Here is a 23,748-nt window from a genome sequence, read left to right on the forward strand (position 1 = left end):
GAACAGAGTCAGGTGGTAGTGGTACAGGACAATCGTGACTTGATTTGGAGGCACTTGTATTGTTTATTTGATATCATTGTGTACTTGGACTTTTTATTGTTTTATGATGATCTATATGCAGACATGGATTCTATATGATGATGATCTTTTATTATGCATGTTACTCTATTTGATGATGATGCTTTATATGATGATGCAATGATAAATGCTTTTGTTGATTTTTTATTTTGATGATCTTGGATGCAAATGAAAATGATTACTAACTTAAATGATATTTAAATGATGCAAATGCAATGATCTATATGAAATGTTTTTGATTTTATATGTAATGTTTATGAATCTAAGTGCAAAGATACAACTAAATGATCGGTAATGGAATGATAATACATTATATGATGAATGAAATGCACTTAATTGAATGAAAATTAATGCAATGATTTAAATGCAACTAAATGAAATGGATGATGATTAAAATGATTCTAAAAAAAATGAATGCACCTACAATGATTAAATGCAAATTGTTTTTGTTTGTCCAAGTATACTCAATCTTTATTTATGACTGTTGATCTGTTAATGAAATGATATGCTTATAATGTAACTTACAATGAATACTTATAATGCAGATGAAAAATGATCTAACTAAAAATGATACTATCATTCTTCATATGTGATCTTTATAACAGTTCTTTGATTTCATCATTGAGCTTTAAAATGTTGTAAGAAAATACAAGCAACTTGACATAATGATTCAAGATGACCTGAGTATTCCTTACATGGATTTTGATATAGCAAGTTAATACAAGAAACTTCATATAATGGATCAATTTGACCTGAGCATTGCTTGCAGAATAGACAAGGATTATCTCCTTTCATGCATGACTTGGAACGTCCTCCTTGATCTTTTCTCGATCATATCCTGAGACAAGTACATACTGTAGTAAGAGATAAACCACAGACAGCAATCAAAGAAAAATAATCATGCCCCATCATAGCTTCTCTAGTCGTGGACATCCTTGAGTCGTATAGAGTACATGATTAGCAATAAAATCAAGATATAAACAATGAATCTTGCATGTCATTCACATGTTCTTATGGTCATTAACTGATATAATCATCTTGATGAATGATCCTTAATAATCCCGTATTACTTGCTGGTTGATACTTCATTTTCTGAGTTTCACGATTCAGTTGTTGATGAAATGCCTTGATTGTTGTTTCTTTGTTGCTCATTATCTGTTTCAAAATCCTAGGTGTTTTGGTTTTTCTAAGTTTTTTGAATGTTTTGAATTTTTCAAAGATTTTGGAAGATTGCCTTAGCAAAAGGAATTAGGATTTTGCCCCCAACGGAAATAAAAATTTATTATGGATGTATGAATTGATCAAGATCCAAACCATGGAGGGATACAAATGCAGATTAATTGATTTTGATAAAATCTAAGACAGTGACTATGACAAGTATGTCAAAGATTGATAATTGTTGGTAAGCTGCATATTTCTTTCTAAATGGTTCAGAGCAAATGGATGTGAAAGATGGAATGGATAAGGTAAGATAGATGGAAGCGATAGATGTGATAGGATGGAGTAGATAGGTGCGCAAAGCGATCTTATAGATGGAGGAACTTACTTCTTAGATAGCACCTATTTACCAAGTTTTCACTATCTAAATTTATTGCATTTTTTCCATATTTTGGTTATTTTTAAGACTTTATATGCTTTTTGTTGATTTTTTCAGGACTTTATATGCTTTTTGTTGATTTTTTCAGGACTTTATATCTCAAGCATAGAATTTCTTGAGATGGATATAATTGATAGGTTCATCAAACTAGTCACCTTCAGGGGTAGATAAATTGTATGCTCCTGATCCATATGTTGCTTCTATGACAAAAGGTCCTAGCCAATTTGGTTCAAATTTTACCTTCTTTTCTCGGTCTTGTTGATTTCTTGGATTCTCCCTTAGAATTATATCTCCAATCTGAAAAAATGTGCGGCTTGACTCTGTGTTTATAGCTTCTTTCCATTCTTTGTTGATATACTTTCAAATGATATGTTGCATTTTGGCGACGTTCTTGAATCAATTCTAGTTCCTGGAGTCAAGAGACTCATTGTTCTTCTTCTGGTATAAGACCTTGCAAGGATACTCATAGAGAAGGTATCTCTACTTCTATAGGTAATATAGCTTCTGATCCATAGACCAAACAATATGGAGTTACCCCTGTTGGAGTGCGGATGCTAGTTCGGTATGCCCAAAGAGCAGGATTTAGCGTAATGTGCCAGTCTTTTCCAGCTTCATTGACTGTTTTCTCCAAGATTTTCAAGAAAGTTTTGTTTGATGCCTCAGCTTGACCATTTCCCTATGGATAATATGGAGTAGAAAACCTATGTTGGATATGAAATTGTTCACATAGCTCCTTAACATCTTGATTTTTGAATGGTCTTCCATTATCAGTGATAATGGTCATAGGAACTCCATAGCGACAGATTATATAATTCAAAATAAATGATGATATTTGTTTTCCTGTCACTATTGTTGAAGGCACTACTTCAATCCATTTAGTAAAATATTTAGTAGCTATCAAAATAAACTTATGTCCATTAGAAGATGAGGGATTTATATTTCCTACCAAATCAAGGCCTCATTGTGAAAATGGCCATGATCTTGTCATAGGATATAATTCGTGTGTTGGTGCATGAATGAGATTCCCATGGATCTAACATTGTTTGCATTTTCTAGCATATGTGAATGAATCTCTCTCCATAGTAGGCCAAAAGTAACCCATACGAAGAATTTTCTTAGCCAATGTTAAACCACTTGAGTGTGTGCCACAAATACTTGCATGAACTTCGTCAAGAACTTTTTCAGATTCTTCTTGTTCAAGACATATTAACAAAGTACCATCTAGACCATGCCTATATAGGATATCAGAAATTATAGTATAGTGAGAGGACTGGCGGATAAAATTCCTTCTCTGATTACGAGATAAGTCAAGAGGAAGGATATGTTCTTTTAAATACTGATAAGTTTGACCATATGAGGATTGATTGGTTCCTAATATATGGAAAATTTGGTAGGTATTTTGGGATTGAATGGTAGGGGTTAAGATATCTTCCATGAGAAATTTGTAACGTTGTTGATTCTCCTTATTTTGCAAGAGAGATGCTATTGTAGCCATTGCATCTGCTACTTTATTCTCATTTCTTGGAATCTGGATGAATGATATTTCTTTAAAGTGTCATTTAAACTCCTCCACCAATTGTTTGTATGGTATAAGCTTATCATCTTTTATTTGATATTCATCATTTACTTGGTTGATGATAAGTTTTGAATAACCATAGACATGTAGTTCTTTGACATTCCATTAAATAGCCATTTTAAGCCCAATAGCGAATGCTTCATACTCTGCAGTATTATTAGTGCATGGAAACCGCAGTCTATATGATTTGGGAATTGAGTGTCCTTGAGGTGTGATAAAAAAGATGTCTGTGCCTGATTTATATTGTGTATAACAACCATCAAAGTACAATTCCCAAAAGTTTGTACTTACTGTCAAGATATCTGCATCAGGAAATTCGATGTGCAAAGGCATGTTATTTTGTAAAGGTGCATCAGCCAATTGATCAATGATAACTTGTCTCTTGATAGCTTTTCGATCAACATACTCTATATCAAATTCACTCAGTATCATAACCCATTTGGCTAGTCTCCTTATCAATGTTGACTTTCTCAACAAATATTTGAGAGGATCTATATTTTCTATTAGTTTTACAGAATGAATCAACATATAATGTCACAGCTTCTGAGTTGCAAATACAACTACTAGACATGTCTTTTCTATTGAGGAATAATTTAATTCATAGCCAACAAGCATTCTACTGATATAATAAACTACTCTTTCTTTTCCTTCATCATCATGTTGGGCTAGGAGGGCTCCTAATGATACATTCGTTGCTGAGATATAGAGCAACAATGGTTTCCCTTTGGTTGGTGATATCAGTACTAGAGGACTCATGAGATATTCTTTTATTTGCAAAAAAATTTCTTCACATTTTGGATCCCATTTGAATGGAACATTTTTATGTAGAAGATGGGTAAATCGAAGACATCTATCTGCTAACTGAGAAACAAATCTCCTGATTGATTGCAATCTTCCTTGTAAAGATCGCAACTGACTTATGTTCCTAGGTGACTCCATCTCCATGATAGCTTTGACTTTTTCAGGATCTACTTCAATTCCACGAGCTGATATAATGTAGCCAAAGAGTTTTCCAGAGGTTTCCCCAAATGCACATTTCTTTGGATTTAATCTCAATTGATATCTTTCCAACCTGTCAAAAATCTTGCTTAAAATGTTCAAATGTTCTTGTCTTGTATGATATTTTGCATGTCATCGACATAATCTTCCATAAATGTATGCATTATATCATGGAAAATTGTTGTCATAGCCCTTTGATAATTTGCTTCTCCATTCTTAAGCCCAAATGGCATAACATTCCAGCAATATGTTCCCCATGCACAGGTGAAAGTTGTCTTTTCTTGATCTCCAGGTGCAATTCTTATTTGATTATATCCTGAGAAGCCATCCATTAATGAAAACATCTCTTGCCCTGCTGATAAGTCCACTATGATATCAATGTTTGGTAGCAGGAAATCATCTTTTGGACATGCTTTATTTAGATCTCTGAAATTTGTACAGACCCTTATGCTTTTATCTAGTTTTGATACTGATACAATACTTAACACCCATTCTGGATAAGCAACAAGTCTTATAAAACCTACTTCTAATAGTTTCTTCAGCTCAATTTTTACAAGAAGAGCAATGTGTGGATGCATTTTTTGAGCTTTTGCTTAACTGGTTTTGCTTTTAAATCCACATTAAGATGATGCATGATAAGATCTGGATTAAGTCCTGGCATTTCTGCATAGGACCAAGCAAAATTTATTTGTGTTTTCTTAAAGAATCCCATGTATTCATTCCTCTCTTTTTCTGATAATGAGGCAGCATAATGAAGTATTTTAGGATCCTTTGATGTATCAATGTTTACTGCTTATGTTGGTTCTATCAGGATAGCTGATCTCTCCTAAAAATATCCAAGAAGAATGTCAAACTTTCCATCTTCTGGTGCCTCAAAGAGGTTTTCACCATCAGATACATCCTTTGTTTTCTCTTTTGATTGATCTAGTGTTGTCATGAAAAGGTTTTCAACAATAGGTCTCTTTCCTTGCTTTATTTCGCTTTTGCAACTAGAAAGTTTGCCATTATCCTGACTATGAGAAACATCTCTTGATTCTACAATGTAAGATATCTTAGGTGGGATGGGTTCAATAGCGTTAAGGTACACGGCTAGGTTTAGGGTTTTCTAAATTATCCCAATCAATTAGTTCAGGATGAAGAAGGGGTAAATCATAATCATTGTCATCATTAGGTGTTTCAACATTCATGACATAATGATCATAACTTGGTATAGAATAGGTACTGTCATAGATTAAATGTTTTTAAGAATTGTCTTTTGCAAGCGTCTTTGAATTAGTTCTAACAAATTCAATATTATTATTTTGTAGTTCACACTCAAGTGGTTCTTTAACTAATGTTTGTCCCTTAAATGAATGGATTATATCAACACACATGTCTTTAATACTTCAAATTCCTTCTTGATTGACCTCATTTGCATTTTGGAGTTGACATACTTGTGTACATGATAAAGAGGATTCTTTTGCTAGATTTTGTCTTCTTTCAAACTCAACTTCTTCTGGACTAATAGTCAATCCAACTTGACTATCTCTTAATTCTTCTATGGTTCTACCATATCTAGATATATCTTATTCCTCTTTTGATGAAAATCTTGTATTTTTAGATGCTTGATCTATCCTTGTTCATATTTCTTGTGGCGTTACTTCTTTATCTTTGTCATTCCCTTTCCTTTTTGCATATGCCTCTTTTCTCTAAATTCTGAGTTTTTCTTGTCTTGTTTCTAACTCCATCTTTTGTTTTGCAATAGACAAGTCTTCTTTTGTGATAGCTCCTTGGTCTTCATTGTGTTCCTTACTTGATGTAGTAGATAAGACATCTGGACCTCATTCATACTCATTTGAATCTATCTCTGAATCATGATCTAGGACTACTCCACTATACCATATAGGAATGTTTTCTGGCCTAAAAAGTTCCTTGATTTTTTCCATCTCTATTTTTACTGCTTCTGGAATATCTTGTTTAGATTTTGCATTTTTTGTATTTTCAGAACTTGTTGACAAGATTTTTCTTTACCCTTGATGGTAATCTCCTTGTCTTGCTTTTCATGTTCTTCTTGATCCTTTTGTTTATTTGTTACTATTTATGCCACTTGATGTAGATTTTCTTGCCAATTTTCTTCTTTAGAAACTGATTTCTTTTTCCACTTTTGTTGTGGATGATTATATTGCTTTTGATTGGATTTTAGATATCCCAGCCCAGATTTATCTTCTTTGGATTGTGAGTGTGGACAAATAGGTTCTGAAATACCTTGATGTCGCTTACCAATTGGTCCTTATCCTTCATATCCCATTTTTTGCATAATTTCATAACCTTTGCCATATTGTTTTATGAGAATATTGACTTTTGCTGCTATTGCTATAGTTTTATCTTCATCCTTGTACAACCAACCAAGAATGTCTTTGTCTTTATTTTCTTCTTCAAGAGTACCCACACTAACAAATGTCCCTTTAAACATATGTTTTGATTTTTTTATGTCTTTGATTGAATATCTGTAGGCTTTCCATATGACTTAGGGGAAAGTGGAAAATTATGCAAAGAATATTTTCCCATTCCTTCATCATTTAATTTGAGCTTTTCCTCAAAAGTTTCCCATAACTTTGCTTAAATTTCTTTGGTAGGATATACTGATTCCCTATTATGTGGAACTCTTGTATCTTGTGTTGGCTTCAAATTATTGCAATATTGACTAGAATCTACAATTATAGTGATCTTGTCCTTCATGAGGAAATTTCACACATTGATGATATGTACAAGGAACTGCTTGCATCTTGTGAATCCATGGTCATCCTAGAAGAATGTTGTAAGAGAGGTTAAAATCTAAAACCTAACACAATGTATCCCTTTCCATGGGTCCTATTCTTATTGGTAGCATATCAGTTCCTTTATAAGAACGTTCTGCTTCATCATAAGCCTTGATAGTTATTTTCTTTTTCGGGTCCACTGCATTTTCTGAATATCCTGAAGCTTTTATCAAACTTAATGCACAAAAGTTTAAGCCGGTTCCTCCATCTATGAGTACATGTTTGACACGAGTTTTATTAATGGATACTTCAACATGTAAGGGAGCATTGTGAGGATGTTGTAAGGATGCGTCATCATTTTCAGAAAATGATAAGCAATGAGGAGCTATAAGGTGTCCTACCATGTTTTGGAACTGATCTATATCCAAATCTTTTGAAACTGTTGTTTCCACTAAAGCTTTCTCCAAAATTTCCTTATGCATAGGTGAAACCTTGAGAAGTTCCAAAATTGATAGTTGAGCAGGTATTCTTTGTAATTGCTCTACTAAATTGTATTGTTGTGAAGTGGATGTTGAATCTTTTGCTATACCTGGAAAGGTAACCTTTGCTTTGCTTCTAGTAATAACATTGATTGGCTCTGAAGATGGATTATCTTTAACAATCATCACATTTACCACATCATCATATGTATAAGTGTAATTCACTTTGGCTTTCCCCTTGTCATCATTTAATTGTGATGGTTCACCTTTGTCATAATTTGGAAGTGGAGTTTTGAAAGCTAGGTGTGATTCGTTTGTCTTATGGCTATCCACTGTGATGGTTCCATTATCGATTAGATCTTAGATAAGGTGTTTCAATCTTTGACAATCATTTGTTAGGTGTCCTTTATTCTGATGGTAATTGCAAAAATGATTGTCATTCCACCAATTTGTCTTGACTGGTGGTTCATAACTTCTTGCTTCTAGTAAAACAATCAATTTGTTGGCAAGAAGAGTTTTTAGAGCTGATTCTAAAGGTTCTCCAATGTTTGTGAATTTCCTTCAAGGATTGGAGAAAAAGGACTTGGCTTTATTGTTTTCTGGATTATTATTGCTTTGGATTGGACTTGATAGATTAAAAATTGGTTGTTGTTGTTTTGTAGTGCTATTATCGTCATTTCCTTCATTGCTGACATTCCTATTCTTTGACCAAAACTTGGGTTTGTCATTGTTATTGTTGTTGTTGTTGTTGGAATTATTGTTGTATGAATTATTGTAAAGTTTTAGTTCTCCTTTCTTTACCATTGCATTCTCTATTTTCAGACCATTCTCGATCATTTTGGAAAAAGAGGGAGGACATTGCATTCTTAGTCAATAACTCATTTCACTGATTAGATTATCAATGAATATGTCCATTTTTTCTTGATGAGTTAAATCTCAGGGATACCTATTAAACATGTGTTTCCATAATTGTAAGAAGATCATAAAAGATTCACCATTCTTTTGTTTAACACTGCAGAGATCCAGCATCGTTATCTCATTCCTTATATTGTAGGAGTATTGTGAAATAAATCTATTCACAAGTTCTTCAAAAGATTTCATCCCGGATGGTAATCTTGAAAACCACTATTGTCCATTTAAACTCCTAGGAAAAAGACGCATAAGGTAAGTTTCATCATGAGCAAATTCTATGCTCCTAGTACAAAACTCCCTAATGTGATCCGGAGGATCAGATTTTCCATCATATTTGTCATATTTAGGAATCTTGCAATGTTGTGGAAATGGTATCATATTCAAATTCTTGTTGAAAGGATATGGGCATATATCTTCTAATGAATACTTCTTGGAGCTTGTTCCATTTTGCATGTCTTGTATCTGTTGTTGTAAAGTTTGTATTTGTTGAGTAAGGTTTGATAATGGATTATCCACATAGTTTCTCCTTGTTTCTTCATGAGTTCTTTTATCACTACGTTCATTTCTTGTGTCATCCCTTTCTTTCCTTGTTTCTTCATGACTTTATTTGCTCATGTCTTAGTTATTTGGATCATCTATGTTTTGGGTATTACTTGCCTCTACATCTTGTTTCAAGCTTTCTATGTTAAAGTCTTGTGGTAGTTTAGCCCCAGATTTTGCCAACATCAAGAGATATTTCTCTTTTTGTTTCGCCAACAATTTTTCCATTAGCCTATCAAATTTGAAATCTTGCTCGAGGTCGCTAATGGTGCTATTGACTACTTCTTCGTCAACAACGGTAAACCCAAAATTTTGGAATACAGGATTATCTTCTTCCTCCATTTGTTGTTGTTTTCTAAGTTGTTCATATTGGGCTCTAGTCCAAACTGGCATGTGATTATTTCAAAGTTGTTGAAATTTCCAATGGACAAAGTCAATAGGTGATTATTGGTTTAGGAAGATATGCTTTGTTGATTTTACCGCTATTGTTTGTTCATTGTGATAAAGCATCTCTTTGTTGAAAAGCACGTCTTTGCAAAATTTCACCATCAAACTATGTACCACAGCCACGTAAGTAGTGACAAAAATGATGTAGGAATGTCCTATCTTTTAATAAGATCTTGCGATTGATATACAAGAATCTTATTCTTTTTTGAGTAGCTTTATAACTGGGTTTTCTTTTCTTAAGGTGATACTTAAAATTCATATAAGCATTTGACAATTTACAAGTTTGTTTGATTCCAATGTTGGTGCAATTCTGATTTTGATATAACCTAGGTTAAAAATAGGAAAGATATATCCAAGATTATGAACATAGTATAGATTAATCAAGCTTCGTGATAGAGGATTGGATTATCCTGATGAGAGACTTGACAATGATGTGCACTGAAGATTTTTGAATCCATATCTTGGTGAATGTTGATGTTTATAGAACTTCTTAGGAATAACTTGTTGGATTAGTGACCTAGTTGTTGAGCTAGTTTGAAAATACATGATGATTTAGAGACAAACCTACTTCAAGAAGTATTTCGATACTGAATTTTTGACACTTTGGTTTTGATCTAGTGTTTCAAGTGTCGGAAAGTTTTTGTATTACCCTTTTGATCAAAAAATTTCAGCAATTTGATGGATTTTTGCTCACGCATAGATGATAATTTTCTTCAATTTTTTTGACCATTTGGAACATGTAACAAACATAGAAGACACAATGTCTAATAAACAAAATGCAAAAGCAAGTACAAATCTTATGGCATGCTGAGACAATATTTGTTGAATCTCACATGGGGTTTCCCCCGAGGCTACGCTATTCAAAGTGGATATTTAGATGCTTGACCCTACTGGCTCCACCCTCGGCACTCACTTCTCTGGGGCAGCCAAGCACCAGTTTCCATGAAAAATCCCCATGGCATATATCTCTACTAGGAACCGTATGTGTGTGAGCCACTTCAGAGGTCCGACCTCCTGCACCAACAACTAGAAGGATTTTGGCAACTAGTACAAGTGGTTTTAAGTAAAGGCTTCCGATCATGTGGCCATACATGCAGCACTTTCAGCTCTGTAAATACAGAAGGTTCCCAGCCTATAGAGGTTACTCTCATAGGGTTTATTGTGAAACATAGTGTTGGTATAAACTTATCAACACATGTTGTTTGGTAATTTTGTCATAAACATGATTTATTTATAGTGGATTGGAAGGACTTGGTATTAGCTCGTTTCCACTTTAGGTCATCCCCTCTCACTGGCCCCCTCAAGGCAGCTCGGGAAGGCAGACCCTCTAAAGGATTTAATTGCTTGAAAGTAAAGAAAGCATAAAAGAGTGGGTTTGGCTTTTTGGTCACCCAATTAAGGGGAGAGCATATACCTACCACTTTCGAGACACAGAATATAAGTGTTCTTTTTAATCTTTTCAAAGCAATGGTTGGCTAAGTCCTATTTGGAGATGTTGCTCCAACAAGCATGGTGTTTATTTTAGCCTTTTTAGAAGTCTATGTACAACTATTTTAGAGAAGTTACTAAAAATGCAAGTTGCATGTTGTCAATTTATCCTCTTAGTTAGACTAAATAAACAAGACATGATATATTACTTCCCAAAATAAGGCCTTTAATTAACTAGATGAAGAAATGCATAAAATTTTCCTTAAACACCATCCTGCACATGCATGTTAGTAGTTTGAAAAATCTAAGTTCTTGGCCATTCAGGCCTGCAAGAAAATTTTGTTAGTTGGACACAAAAGCATTATTCTAACACATGCGCTATCTTTCTCCTCAAAAGCACTAACCTGTAGAGAAAAAGCGCTAACCTAGACTACAAAAGAGTTGCTCTGTGGATACAAAAGCATGATTTTTTTAATAAATGCGCTAATCTAGGGTATAAAAGCGCTAACCTAGAAGACAAAACTGCTAACCGACGATGCTAATGCGCAGGTTTTCAGACAAAAACGCTAACCTACATGGCATATGCGCTAACCTGTGATGCAAATGCGCTAACCTATGAGCAAAAGCGCTGAGAGAATTCACATATGCGTGAATCTGGATTACAAATGCATTAATTTTACTTTTTGCGAGATTTTTAAAGGTATATGCAAGGCCCATGAGCCCCACGGTGGGCACCAAAATGTGTTAACTTGAATTTCATCCTCAGAATGCTACCTACAACAAGTTAGTTTCACAAAATGCTAATGGAAATGCTACAGGAAATCCAAACTCAACCAATGAAACTACATGAAATACATATTAAAATAAAACATTTTTTTTCCTTCATGGTTTATGGCTCATTGTGTCCTAACTCCACTGTTCCTGGTTGCAAATGGTGTGCTCTCAGACAATGCACTGATAGCTTCCAAGATGGCATATGAAGAATGGACTAATAACTAATAGTTAACAAATTCTATGATATGAAATACTATATGATTATGCTAAAATGATTATGATGTATGATAATTGCTATTTTGCTTCAAGATTAAAACTCATAGATGCATAAGTTTTACAAATGATTTGCTTGAAAATGCACTTGAAGTCTCTTGAAGTCTAACTCTCTCTCAACTAAAGCTCTTGATTTTATAAACTTTGAGAGGATGAGATGATGTGGCTTAGATCAACGGTCATGATCAGATCTGTAGATTTGGATGGCTGTGAGCAAAGGTGAAGGTTGAGAGAAAGGGGGAAGGAGAAAACAAGTGTCACTCATCTCACCTTGACTAGGTTGCTGACTGAGGGAATCTAGGGATGGTTGGAGAAGATTTAGGCATGATAGGACAAGTGGACTCAAGTCCTTCCTAAGATGTAGGGGGTGTTGGAGAGAATATAGGAGATGGCTATGAAATATGTGTATGTACACAATATTCATTAAGTTTGGAGGTTGAAGATAAATGATGAATTAATATTTAAGAAATATTAATTTCCTTAGCCACATGTTGGATGAGTTGGCAAAGGGAAGATGAAGTGGAGATGGAGGGTGAGTTGGAAAATAGATTAAATAATTTAAGAAATCATTTAATATTTGAGACTATAGGATAGGAGAATAACTATTAAATATTAGATATTTAATTATTTGAAGGAGATAACTAAATATTGGATATTTAATTAACTTGGTTAGAGGAATAATTAAATATTAGATATTTAATTAATTGATTAGAAGGATAATTAAATATTAGATATTTAATTAATCAGAAGAATAGGATAGATGAATTAATTAATAAAATATTTCAATTAAATTAATTAATAGAAAGACACGAAATAAAATAAAATAAATTAATCTTTTAAAATTAACTATTTAATAGAAGAATGATTATTAAATAAATATAAAATATTTATTTAATCGCTCATAGCCATTTTTATGTGTATACAACTATAAAACTTGGATCTAAAGAAGTGAGAGCTTTCTGCTATTTGTGATACCTTATTTATGAAGAAAAATTCTTAGGTATTATGGGATCACCCTATCTGGTCTTGTAGAGCCTAAAGTGTAGAGGAGACAATTTTATGTTGCTCATGTTCATTAGCTACTATCGTAAATCCTTTAAGTGTGAGAATTTGGGAAACCTCTAGAAGTATTTAAGTAATCAATCAGAACAACCAATAGTTTCTATATTGTACTACTTCACTGTAACTATGTTACTATTATTTAATTTGATTAATACTTAATAAGTATTGTTCAATAAAACCTAGGGGGTTACAGTTGTCTTGTTATCCTTAAAGATAAATCATAACTCAACAATATATGTGACTAGAAGTTCAAGGTTCAAACTACTTTTAGATTGATGACTAGCTATTAGGTATGACCCCAATAGTTTCTTTTCTTTTCAAATTAAAAGAGGTGTGGTTTGAAGTCATAATGTGTTTCATGAATTATAAACTTATTCTATTTACTAGTTCAAATTCACTTGTTACAATACTTCTCTATTAAGTAATATAAATAAATAGCGTACAAGCTTTGATTGAGGGGTCATGAATCCTAAGATTGTTTGCTCTTATTGAATGAGAGCCTGAGCAACATGTGGAGACCTCGTGGAAAAAGCATCTAGTTCTAAATTGTTATAAAATTCTTTGTTGTTGAATGGATTCTAGTAAATATTGGAAATTAAACTTAAATTTGTGAATCTATCACAGAAGATATTCTCATAATTATTGAGACTTTGACCAAATAAATTGTACCATTTATCTAAGACTAGCAAAAGAAAACTATAACATTTATCTAAGACTTTGACCAAAGCAAATTGTAGACACCTAGAGTTGTCCTTTAATTAAATAAATATTAAATATTTATTTAAATATTTTTATCTCGATGACTTCTATTAATTAAATACATCTTTTTATTTAATTAATTAATGCATTAGCTTCTTCCACTATTAATAAATAAGTATTTTTATTTATTTAATCCCATCCCTCTTTTCCAAATTAAATAAATATTTTATTTATTTATTATGTGGTCTTTCTTCTATTAATTAAATAAATACTTTTCTTTATTTAATTACACCATTTACCTTTTTCTTCTTATCCATGTTGAGGTTAAAGTTGAACTCCAAAGAAATGTCCTAAAACTTGTTAGTCCAATCATAAAATATAAAAAAATTCAACCAATGAAGTAACATGAAGTAAATGAAATAAACAAGATTATACCTTCCATGATTTACACCTCATTGTGTCCTAACTCCACTATTCCCGGTTGCAGATGATTTGCTCTCAGACAAGCACTAGTAGCTTCCAAGATGGCATATGAAGAATGGATTGATAGTTAACTGATACCATGATATGCATATACAAATGATTTAAGCTAACATGATATTAAGCTATGATGAGGATTCTAAAATTGCTAATTGCCTCAAACTTAAACTCACGGATGCAAGATAAAGACTCCTAGAATGAATATATGATTAGCTATTAGTCTATTAGTTTCAAAATAGCTTAGGAGACCTCTTTTTATAGATTTTTTAGTGCATGAGTTTAGGTGATAGAGATCAACGGTCATGACCAAATCTTGCAAATTGGATGGCTATGAGCAAGAAGTTGAAGGTTGAGAGAAAGGGCGAAGGAGAAGACAAGTTTCACTCATCTCACCTTGACTGAGTTGAAGACTTGAGAGGATATAGGATAGTTGGAGAAGATGTAGGAATGAGAGGACAAGTGGACTCAAGTCCTCCTAAGATATAGGGATGTTGGAGAGAATATAGAAGAAAGTTATGAAATATGTGTACGTTTAAAATATTTCATTTATTTTGGAAGTTGGAGATAAGTGGCTAATAAATGATTTTATTTAAATTAATTTTGTTGAATGAGTTGGCAAAGAAGAAGTGATGTGGAGAATGAAAGGTGAGTTGGAAAAGGGATTAAATAATTAATAAATCATTTAATTAATGAGACTATAGGATAGTAGATAGAGGAATAATTAAATACTAGATATTTATTTAATTGATTAGAAGAAAAGGATATAATGAATTAATTAATAAAATGTTTCAATTAAATTAATTAATAGAAGGATATGAGATGAATTAAATAAATTAATCTTTTCAAATTAACTATTTAATAGAAGGGGGAGATGATGGCATCATGCACGAAGGACGGTTACAGGGTTCGAGCTAGGGCATTGAAGCCCTAGCTCGTGGGCAGTTGTTACTTGCTGGTGCATCAGGGGAAGGGTGGTGGGTGTTCTTGGAGGGAGGGGAGGATCTACCTATGGGATGGCGGGTGTTAGTGGAGGTGCGGTGGCCTGCGAGAGGTGGTTCTATGTTGCGAGTGGCAGGGGCTCGGGTTTCTCTGTGGTTTCGTGGATAGCTTAAAGGGAAGGGGGTTGTGGTCTTATCTACCCTTTGGTGGCACTCAGGAGGGATGTGTGTTTGGTGCCTTACAGGGGTGTGTGAATCCCTTGCTTATCTCCCTTTGGGGTGTGGGTTTACTATGAGGTGCAATGTCTAGTGTTGGTGGAGAGGCCTCAAAGGCACCTCTCGACATGGATTTCAATGTTGCGGTGGGTTCAAAATCCCCATCCCAAAGTATCAAGACTTTTGATAATAATCTTTTTGTCTTGGATTCAAGGTTTGGTAATGTTGGAGGCTCTTAGATTATGAAGATTAATGGTTGTCTAGAGAGATGTAGTGAGAGGCCGAGGTTGGTTATTCCTCCAGAGATGATAGTTGAAGATGTTGAATACTTTTCAAAACACTCGATATATTGCAAGTTTTTGGAGATGAGGGTTTCTCTACACTTTTTGGAGAACTGGGATCAAAGGACTTGGGCACCGGAAGGGGAAATGAAGATTATGTTGTTGGCAAACAACTACTTCATGGTTACATTCAACTGCATGGAGGATCGCAATAGGTTTTTTGATGGAGGCCCGTATTTTTAAAACTAGGTGGTGTTGTTCATCAAACCTTGGCATGTGGGGTTTAACCCTTCACAGGAGCTCCCGAATAGGGTCCCAGTGTGGGTTCATTTACCGTGTTTTCCAGTGGAATGTTGTCAGGAGGATGTGTTGTGGATGCTCGCTTCATTGCTGGGGAAGCCAGTTGGATCTTCAATGCAAACCTTGGGGAGAAAGGTAATGACTTTTGCTCGTATCTGTGTTGAAATTGATCTTATAAGCCTTTGCCAGATGCTATAGATATGTGTGCGGGCTCTTATTCTTGGGTTCAGCAGTTGGATTATGAGACTTTACCATTTTGGTGTTGTCTGTGTCATGAGTAAGGTCATTTGCAGTGCAAGTGTCCTAGGTATAAACCGGTGGTGCACCAACCTCAACAGCCGACCTGTAACCTAGATGGAGTTGATAAAGGAAAATTTGCCATGGTTGATGAGGTAGTAGGTGTTGATGGTTTTGTCTCTGTTAAGACAAAGAAAAAGAATCAGGGACAAAAGAGGTCCTTGCAAGAGAGACAAGAGGAGGATACCTTTAACAGATTTGAAGCCTTGGATGACCTTAGCCAACAGGAGGTGAACCTGGGGTTAATTCCTTTGGATCAAGGTGCATCAGTGTTGGTCCCTAATAGTGTGAATTGGGACTCTACCCAAGCTCTGCAAGTGGTTGGGATTCAGCAAATGGAGATGGATCAACTAGTAGTGGCTCAGTTGGGACCCATTTCTAGTACTGAAGTGAAGTTGGTTGGGGGGGATGGTTCTCCTGCAGCTTAGAAATTGGAACCTATTGGGGTCAAAAGTAACAAGATCTCCTTACATTTGGGTCTTCATCAAAAGGACATTAAGAAAGGAGCAATGGAGAAGATTTCGAAGGTTGGCAGAAAGAAGGATTTGGATAAGATCAAATTGATGGGGGAAAATTTGGTTGAGGCACGATCAGTAAACTCTAGATTCTCATTTTTCCAATCCCCCACAATGATTATGCTATGATGGAATGTGAGAGGCTTGAATAGTGGCCCTAGACAAAAATTTGTTCGGGAGTTGATAAGGAGTCATTCTCCTGATGTCCTTTTCTTGCTGCTGAAGCTATAGGGAAGAGGCGAGTTTCACTGTATTGGGCATTTGGCTCCTCTGGAGGGGTGGCCTATCTTTGGAACTCCTTGAGGATTCATCCTATTTAGTGGGTTTCTTCCAAATCTTTTTTATCTGGGATTGCCTCTAGTCTTGATACTGGGGAATATATCTTGTTTACTAACATTTATGCCCCCACAGATCTTCAGGGTAAGTAGAATTTATGGTCTCATATTTCTTTTATGTGAGGGTTGTTCCCTTTTCATCCTTGGATTATGGCGGGATATTTCAATACCATCTTAGAGTTGAGTGAGAAGAAGGGTTGTGTTATGTGATTGGAACCTTCTTCTTTCCTTCTTTGGATAGTATATCATCATTGCATCTTGTTGTCATTAAGTCTAGTAATGGTTTGTTCACTTGGAACAACAGGAGGGTAGGGGAGTATTGGATTGCAGAGAGGTTGGATTACTTTTTGGTTTCTAGTTTTTGGGTTGGTGGGGGGTGGTCCACATGTTCTTAGATTCTAGACTAGAGAGGGTCAGACCACTAGCCCATAAAGTTGGCATCTTCTTCTGCTTGGGTCACTCACACTCCTTCATTCAAATTCTAGCTTATGTGGTTACGGGATCCTTCTTTGTAGGATCATGTTGCGGAGTGGTGTAAGAAAGGGAGGCCGTCCTTTGGCACTGATATGTACACTTTTTCCAAGTAGTTGTAATTTGTTAAGTTTCAGCTTAAACGGTGGAACTGCCAATGTTTCAGGAATATTTTTCATGCTAAGATAGTTGCTCAACTAGTGTTGAATGGCATTACCAGTGAAATAAGAGAGCATGGTTTGTCTGAAGCCTTGCTTAGGGAGGAAGACAAGGCAGCCAAGGAGTTAGAGGAATGGGAGCTTAGGGAGGAAATCTGCTGGAAATAGAAAGATCGTATTGATTGGCTCCAAGTAGGGGACAAGAATACTTTGTTCTTTTTCAATTCAGTGAAAGCAAGAAGACATGGCAATTCCATTCCTGTTCTGGTCAATGATAGAGGTGAGCAGTGCTTATCCTTGCAGAAGATTTCTATGGAGTCTTTACATTATTTTTCGGTCCCTATAGTGAGGATACTCAGAGGGAATCGAAAGAGGAGAATCAGGTTCTTGATTGTATTCCTTCTCTAGTTACTAGGGAGATGAATGAGAATCTTATGGCTCCTATTTTACTGGAAGAACTTGAGAGAATTGTTTTTCACATGAGGAAAGGAAAAACTTCTAGACCAGATGGGATATTATCAGATTGGACTTATTGGAGGTGGTCCAAGAGTCCCAGAGGAATAAGCAGATGCTTCGGCCTTTGAATGTGACTTTCATTGCACTAATCCCCAAGTGTAATGGGGCTGACAGGTTAGGCCAGTTCCTCCCTATCTCTCTTTGTAATGTGATTTATAAGATCATTTCTAAGTTGATAGTAGAAAAGTTGAAGATTTGGATTGGGGATGTCATTTTAGAGGAACAAAGTGGGTTCATGGAAGGTTGCCAAATCTTGGATGGTGTGGTCATTGCTACTGAGACCATTCATTCTATGGAAGATTCCAAGGAAAAAGCTATGTTTATTAAGCTGGATATGGCTAAGGCTTATGATAGAGTTTGTTGGTCCTTTCTCCAGAAGATCCTTAGGGTTTTTGGATTTGTTGATGAATGGACCCAATGGGTAATGAGCTGCGTTATGTCTACTTCCTTCTCTATGCTAATTAATGGAGATCATACTAAGTTGTTTGGTGCATCTAGGGGTCTTCGCCAGGGGGACCCCCTCTCCCCGTACTTATTCATTCTTTTGGCTGAGGATCTGGGGAGGTTGATTAAGCATAATGTGGGTCTAGGTATTATTCAAGGTTGGAGTTGGGTTAATGACCTGCATCCTCAATCCTATTTGCAGTTTGTTGATGACATGGCTCTGATGGGATTAGCTCAAGTCAGAGAAGCTACAAATCTGCATAAAGTTTTGGATGTTTATCTTGCTACTTCGAGCCATTTGATTAATGAGGATAAATCTTCCATTCTCTTCTTCAACACACTTGGAACTATTTAGAGGAGGATTGCTCATATCTTGAGATTCTAGGTCGGTTTTCTTCCCTTGACTTACCTGGGTATTCCTATCTCTACTGGTAATCCTCCCAGGGATTCGTGGAAGGGTATATCAGAAAAATTTCACATGAAGTTTGAACATTGGACACACAAATGGTTATCCTTTGTTGGGCGGGTTCAACTAATCCAAACGGTGGCTCAAGCTCTTCCAATTCATCGGTGTATGCTCCAAGTGGCCCCTAAGTGGTTCTTGAAACTATTGGATTCTCTGGCAAGGCAATTCTTATGGGCAGGCAACCTATCCTCCTACAAATGGTGTCTTGTCAATTGGGACTTGGTGTGTAGCTTGAAATAGTCAAGTGGGCTTGGCTTAAGGTAGCCTATTTTATTTGAGGAGGCTTTGGCGGCTAAATTGTACTAGGGGTGGTGTGTTGAACAGGATCGAGGGTGGGCTAAGATTTTGGCCTACAAATATATGCAGAGGATCCCGAAGGAGGAAATCCCAAGATATCCGCTTGGGGGAAAAGGCTCAATGATTTGGAGTACTCTCAAGAAAGGGGCTTCTCTTATAAAGAAAGGACTTTTTTGGATATGTAAGAGGGGGGAAGAGGTTATTTTCTGGTTCGACTCTTGGGATGGATACCCCCCCATTCTTGATCAGTTTCCTAAACTTGGGAATCTTTGCCAGAGGTTCCTAGAGGTAGGGTGGTCTAGGGTGAGCAACTTTAAGGTTGTTTATAGGTGTGGGCGATTGGAATTGGAGCGGTGGAAGGCTCCTAATGAATGGTCGGTTGCTGGTATCGATGAAGAGTGTGCTGAGTTGCATGGCATTTTGGCGAGTAGACACTGCAGTTCCCTTAAGGGAAGGGATAGACTTGCTTGATCCCCAAATCCTAATGGCATCTTTACTGTGGCTAGTGGGTACCAGGAGTCATTGTCTCATAGATTGGAAGGAAGGGAGGTGCATTGGTGAAAACATGTGTGGAATAATTTTTCTTCGCCGAAGTTTAACTGTTTCGCTTGGACTTTGGCTTTGAATAGATGTCTAACTTGGGACAATAATCACAAGCAGGGATTCCTTGGGCCTTCCATCTATGTTTTGTGTGGTAATGGGGAGGAGGATTCCTCATACCTATTCTTCAGATGCCCTTTCTTGCTGCTTATTTGGCATTACTGGTGGGGGGTGTGGAAGCATCCTTGTGTTCACGTGGATTCTTTGGTGGATATTTGGAACAGTTTGGGCAGGCCTCCTATTTTGTCCTCTTTTCTCCAACTGTCTAGCATATTGGGCCCATTTTCATACTGTGGCAGATTTGGCTAGAGAGGAATAGGAGGATATTTAGGGAGGTCAGACTGTTAGTTCTGCAAGTGTGGAATAGAATCATTGGTATGATACGGGAGACGGTAGAAGCTAAATGTGAGGTGAATTTTCCTCTAAATAGAGGTGAGGCTAATATTGTAAGTAGGTTGGGTTTATAGGAGATATCTCCCACCTCATCTTGTGTCAGGAGAGGTAGATGTGCTATGAAGAAGGTTCGAAGGATGGGAAGGTGGATGCCCCCTCAGGATGAGTCCATCAAGATTAACATTGATGACTCCTCTAGGGGTAATTTGGGCCCTGCTGGGATTGGTGGTGTTGGTATGGATAGTATGGGGGACGTAGTTTTCTTCTTCTCAGTGCATAAAAGGTGGTAGTCTAATAACTTTATGGAGGGATTAGCAATTTTCTATGCCCTGGAGCATGCCTTGGATTTGGGGTGGTGGAAGGTTATCAGTGAATCAGATTCGCAAATTATCATTAACCTGTTGATTGAGCAGAAGGTGAGTGGGATTCATTGGAAACTGGCAGGGATTGTTCACCAGATTCTTCAAATTAGTTTTATGATGGAGAAGGTGTCTTTCATCCACATTCCTCATGAATGGAATAGAGCAGCTGATTTTTTGTCTAATTGGGCCTTGGAAAATGGTGGTGATTGGAAAGTTGAAGGTTGGGAGGATCTCTCCCCGGATTACTATCAGGACTTGCATAAGATCTTTGATGAGGATATATCATTATGAAGTTGGTTGATCTTTCGTTGGGCTTGCGGTTCCTTTCTGGGGCTTTGAGGCTCTGGTTCTCTTTTGTAATTCTTGATTCTGATTTTCAATAATTTTTTTACCCCTTTATTCAAAAAAACTATTTAATAGAAGAATAATTATTAAATAAATATAAAATATTTTTTTAATTGCTCATAGCCAATTTTATGTGTATACATTTTGCCACTCTTTGAAATGATGTTGAAACAACATTGTTTTTGTTGAGCACCAAATCTAAATTAAATAAAACCTCTTCATTTGTGAAATTAAATCATAAAATCCTCCATTTTTAGAAGAAAAAATCATCATTTTCCTTCCAAAGTAAAGTACCCTATAAGTTGTCGAACAAATGTGATGGTATCCTATCGAAAAATCCAAATTCAAATGGTATCAATGAGACCCAGCGATGTCTCATCGATATAAAAGGGTTGTCGAAGAAAAAGGAATATCGATGAACTTGAAAAGGGACTCACCGATATCAACAATCTTATCGAAAGAGTAATGTCGATCAAACAAAAGGAAGTTACATCGATAAAGGATATCGATAGGATATGAGTTCTGAGGAGACCAAAAGTCAAGTTACCGATACGTGTTGTTTCACCGATGGAATTTTATCGAAGAAATTATTAATGAGTTTATCGACGAGAGATGATGATGAAATCAAGTCATCAAAGAAAGGAGGGCTTCGATGAAACGATATACTCATTCATCGTGAGAGTATAATGATATCGATAGAAAATGCGTTTCGATGGAAAGATAGAGGGAGTTATCGAAGCCTGAAGTTTCTTCGACATGGAACTCGATTGACATAGGATATGTATCGGTCAAAAGGTAGACGTTCTCATCGAATACAGCATTTCAATAAAAGGAGAAAATATTTAACCGACATGAGGAAAATGAACAGTGATATTGTAATGTACAAAGATGACAAATACATAGAACATGTGGGGATGTTAAATTTTCTTATCTTTCAGTTTGTTAACAAAAGCATTAGTTAGTGGTTGCATACTAAACAGTCACACCTTTTGGTGAAATTGTATACTCTCATATAAATGAGGGAACTTTGGTAATATTTAAAGAAATTAAATAGGAAAATAGAGATACATTATAGCCTCAGGCTTACCATTGTACAATTTTGACAAATACATAAATACAATTGGTTGTTTTTATTTTGCGTATGTGTTGTGGATTACTGCATTTTCTATAGGCAGTTGCTTGTGATATTGTCTAAAGGAGATAAGGTTATTTGTGTTCTTCCAGTGAAATTTCATATTTCATATTGTAGATTTGGATCAAAAAGATTTACTTGTGAATTGTAATTATTCCCTGTAATTCTTTCTTGGATGGTCTCTTAAATTTAGGGTTAAATTCATTCAAGTGGTTTACAATATAAATATCAAAATAGAGCTCATAAGAAATAGTAACTGACAGACTTACTAAAAGGGGTGGGTTTAAAAATTGTCTCATTAGTTTACACAATAGGTCCTGAAGAAATATAAAGACTATGTAGCCCAAACAGCAAAGGAGGCACTAGTCATCTATAAAATACAACTCATTACCATATCAATTCACATTTCACTTTAAAAGTAATAGGAGTAGCTGAGTAGGAAAGATAGAGTAAAATTGGCAATAGTGTATACAAACAAACTTCAAGCACAAAGATCAAATAGTTTATACAACAACAATCTTGAACTCATCTGTTATATCTCCATCCTAGGAAATTATGCCATTCTGAGATAGGAGGAAGTCAGATCAAGATACTTAATCTGCTATAAAAAGCACTAGTCATTGAAAATAACTAGTGAGTAGGTATACCCGCCTAGGTCCTGCAGAGCCTAAAGTGAGAGAGTTAGTAACCAAATAGGTTCACTCTATAAGTTGGCCAAATCAATTAGAGGGTTTGAGCATAGGATTTGGCATTTCCTTAGAATCTATCCAATCTGTTGATTTGAGACCCAACAGATTGGTGACTCTACTGGGGATACATTCATTTAAGAAAGACTCTGTTGTAGGAAAGAACCCATATACAAAATACAATTCCCTTTCAAGAAGAAAGGTGGCGACTTTGAAAAAAGAAATTTTATGTATGGAAGAAGGTCAATAACGCAAGTCCACCCAATAGTACAATTAAACTTTAATCAGAAAAGAAATAAAAGGAATTCAAAAGAAGAATCAATAGATAATCCGATGGAACCTAAGAATGACTTCATGAATGGAAAGTATAATCAATACTATTCTAAAAACCATTCACATCCAGCTCTGGATAAACAGAATTACACAGCCTACATACCCTAGAAATGAGGACTTGGCAATTGTGGATAGAGCACGAAAAGGGAAATTCCCTCCTGGCTTTGAGAATCACCATCTAAATTAAAGAACAAGTACTTCAAGTTCCTCAGGCTCAAGCAAGATGGATGCACCAGACCATATGGCAGACTTAATGAAACAAATGATGGAAGTAGCCATTGAAATGAAGGACACTGGACGGGTACAAGAGTGTGTAGAATTATGTGCTAAATTGGGCATGAATATCAATGAAGATGGCATTGACCATGACTTAGAGAGATACAAGGCAAGGTGTGAACATGCAACCCAATGATCAAACAAAGGGGGAAGCAACAAAGATGAATTCAATGCAAAAAGCAATAACTACAGGGTATCCGAAAAGCCTTTGTATGATCATAGGCACGATAATCTTCCATATACCAATATGCCTCCTGAGCACCAGCACAATCACTTCAACAATTTTCCATACACCAATATACCTC

This window comes from Cryptomeria japonica, chromosome 9 (assembly GCF_030272615.1).
Source record: "Cryptomeria japonica chromosome 9, Sugi_1.0, whole genome shotgun sequence".
Taxonomy (NCBI): domain Eukaryota; kingdom Viridiplantae; phylum Streptophyta; class Pinopsida; order Cupressales; family Cupressaceae; genus Cryptomeria; species Cryptomeria japonica.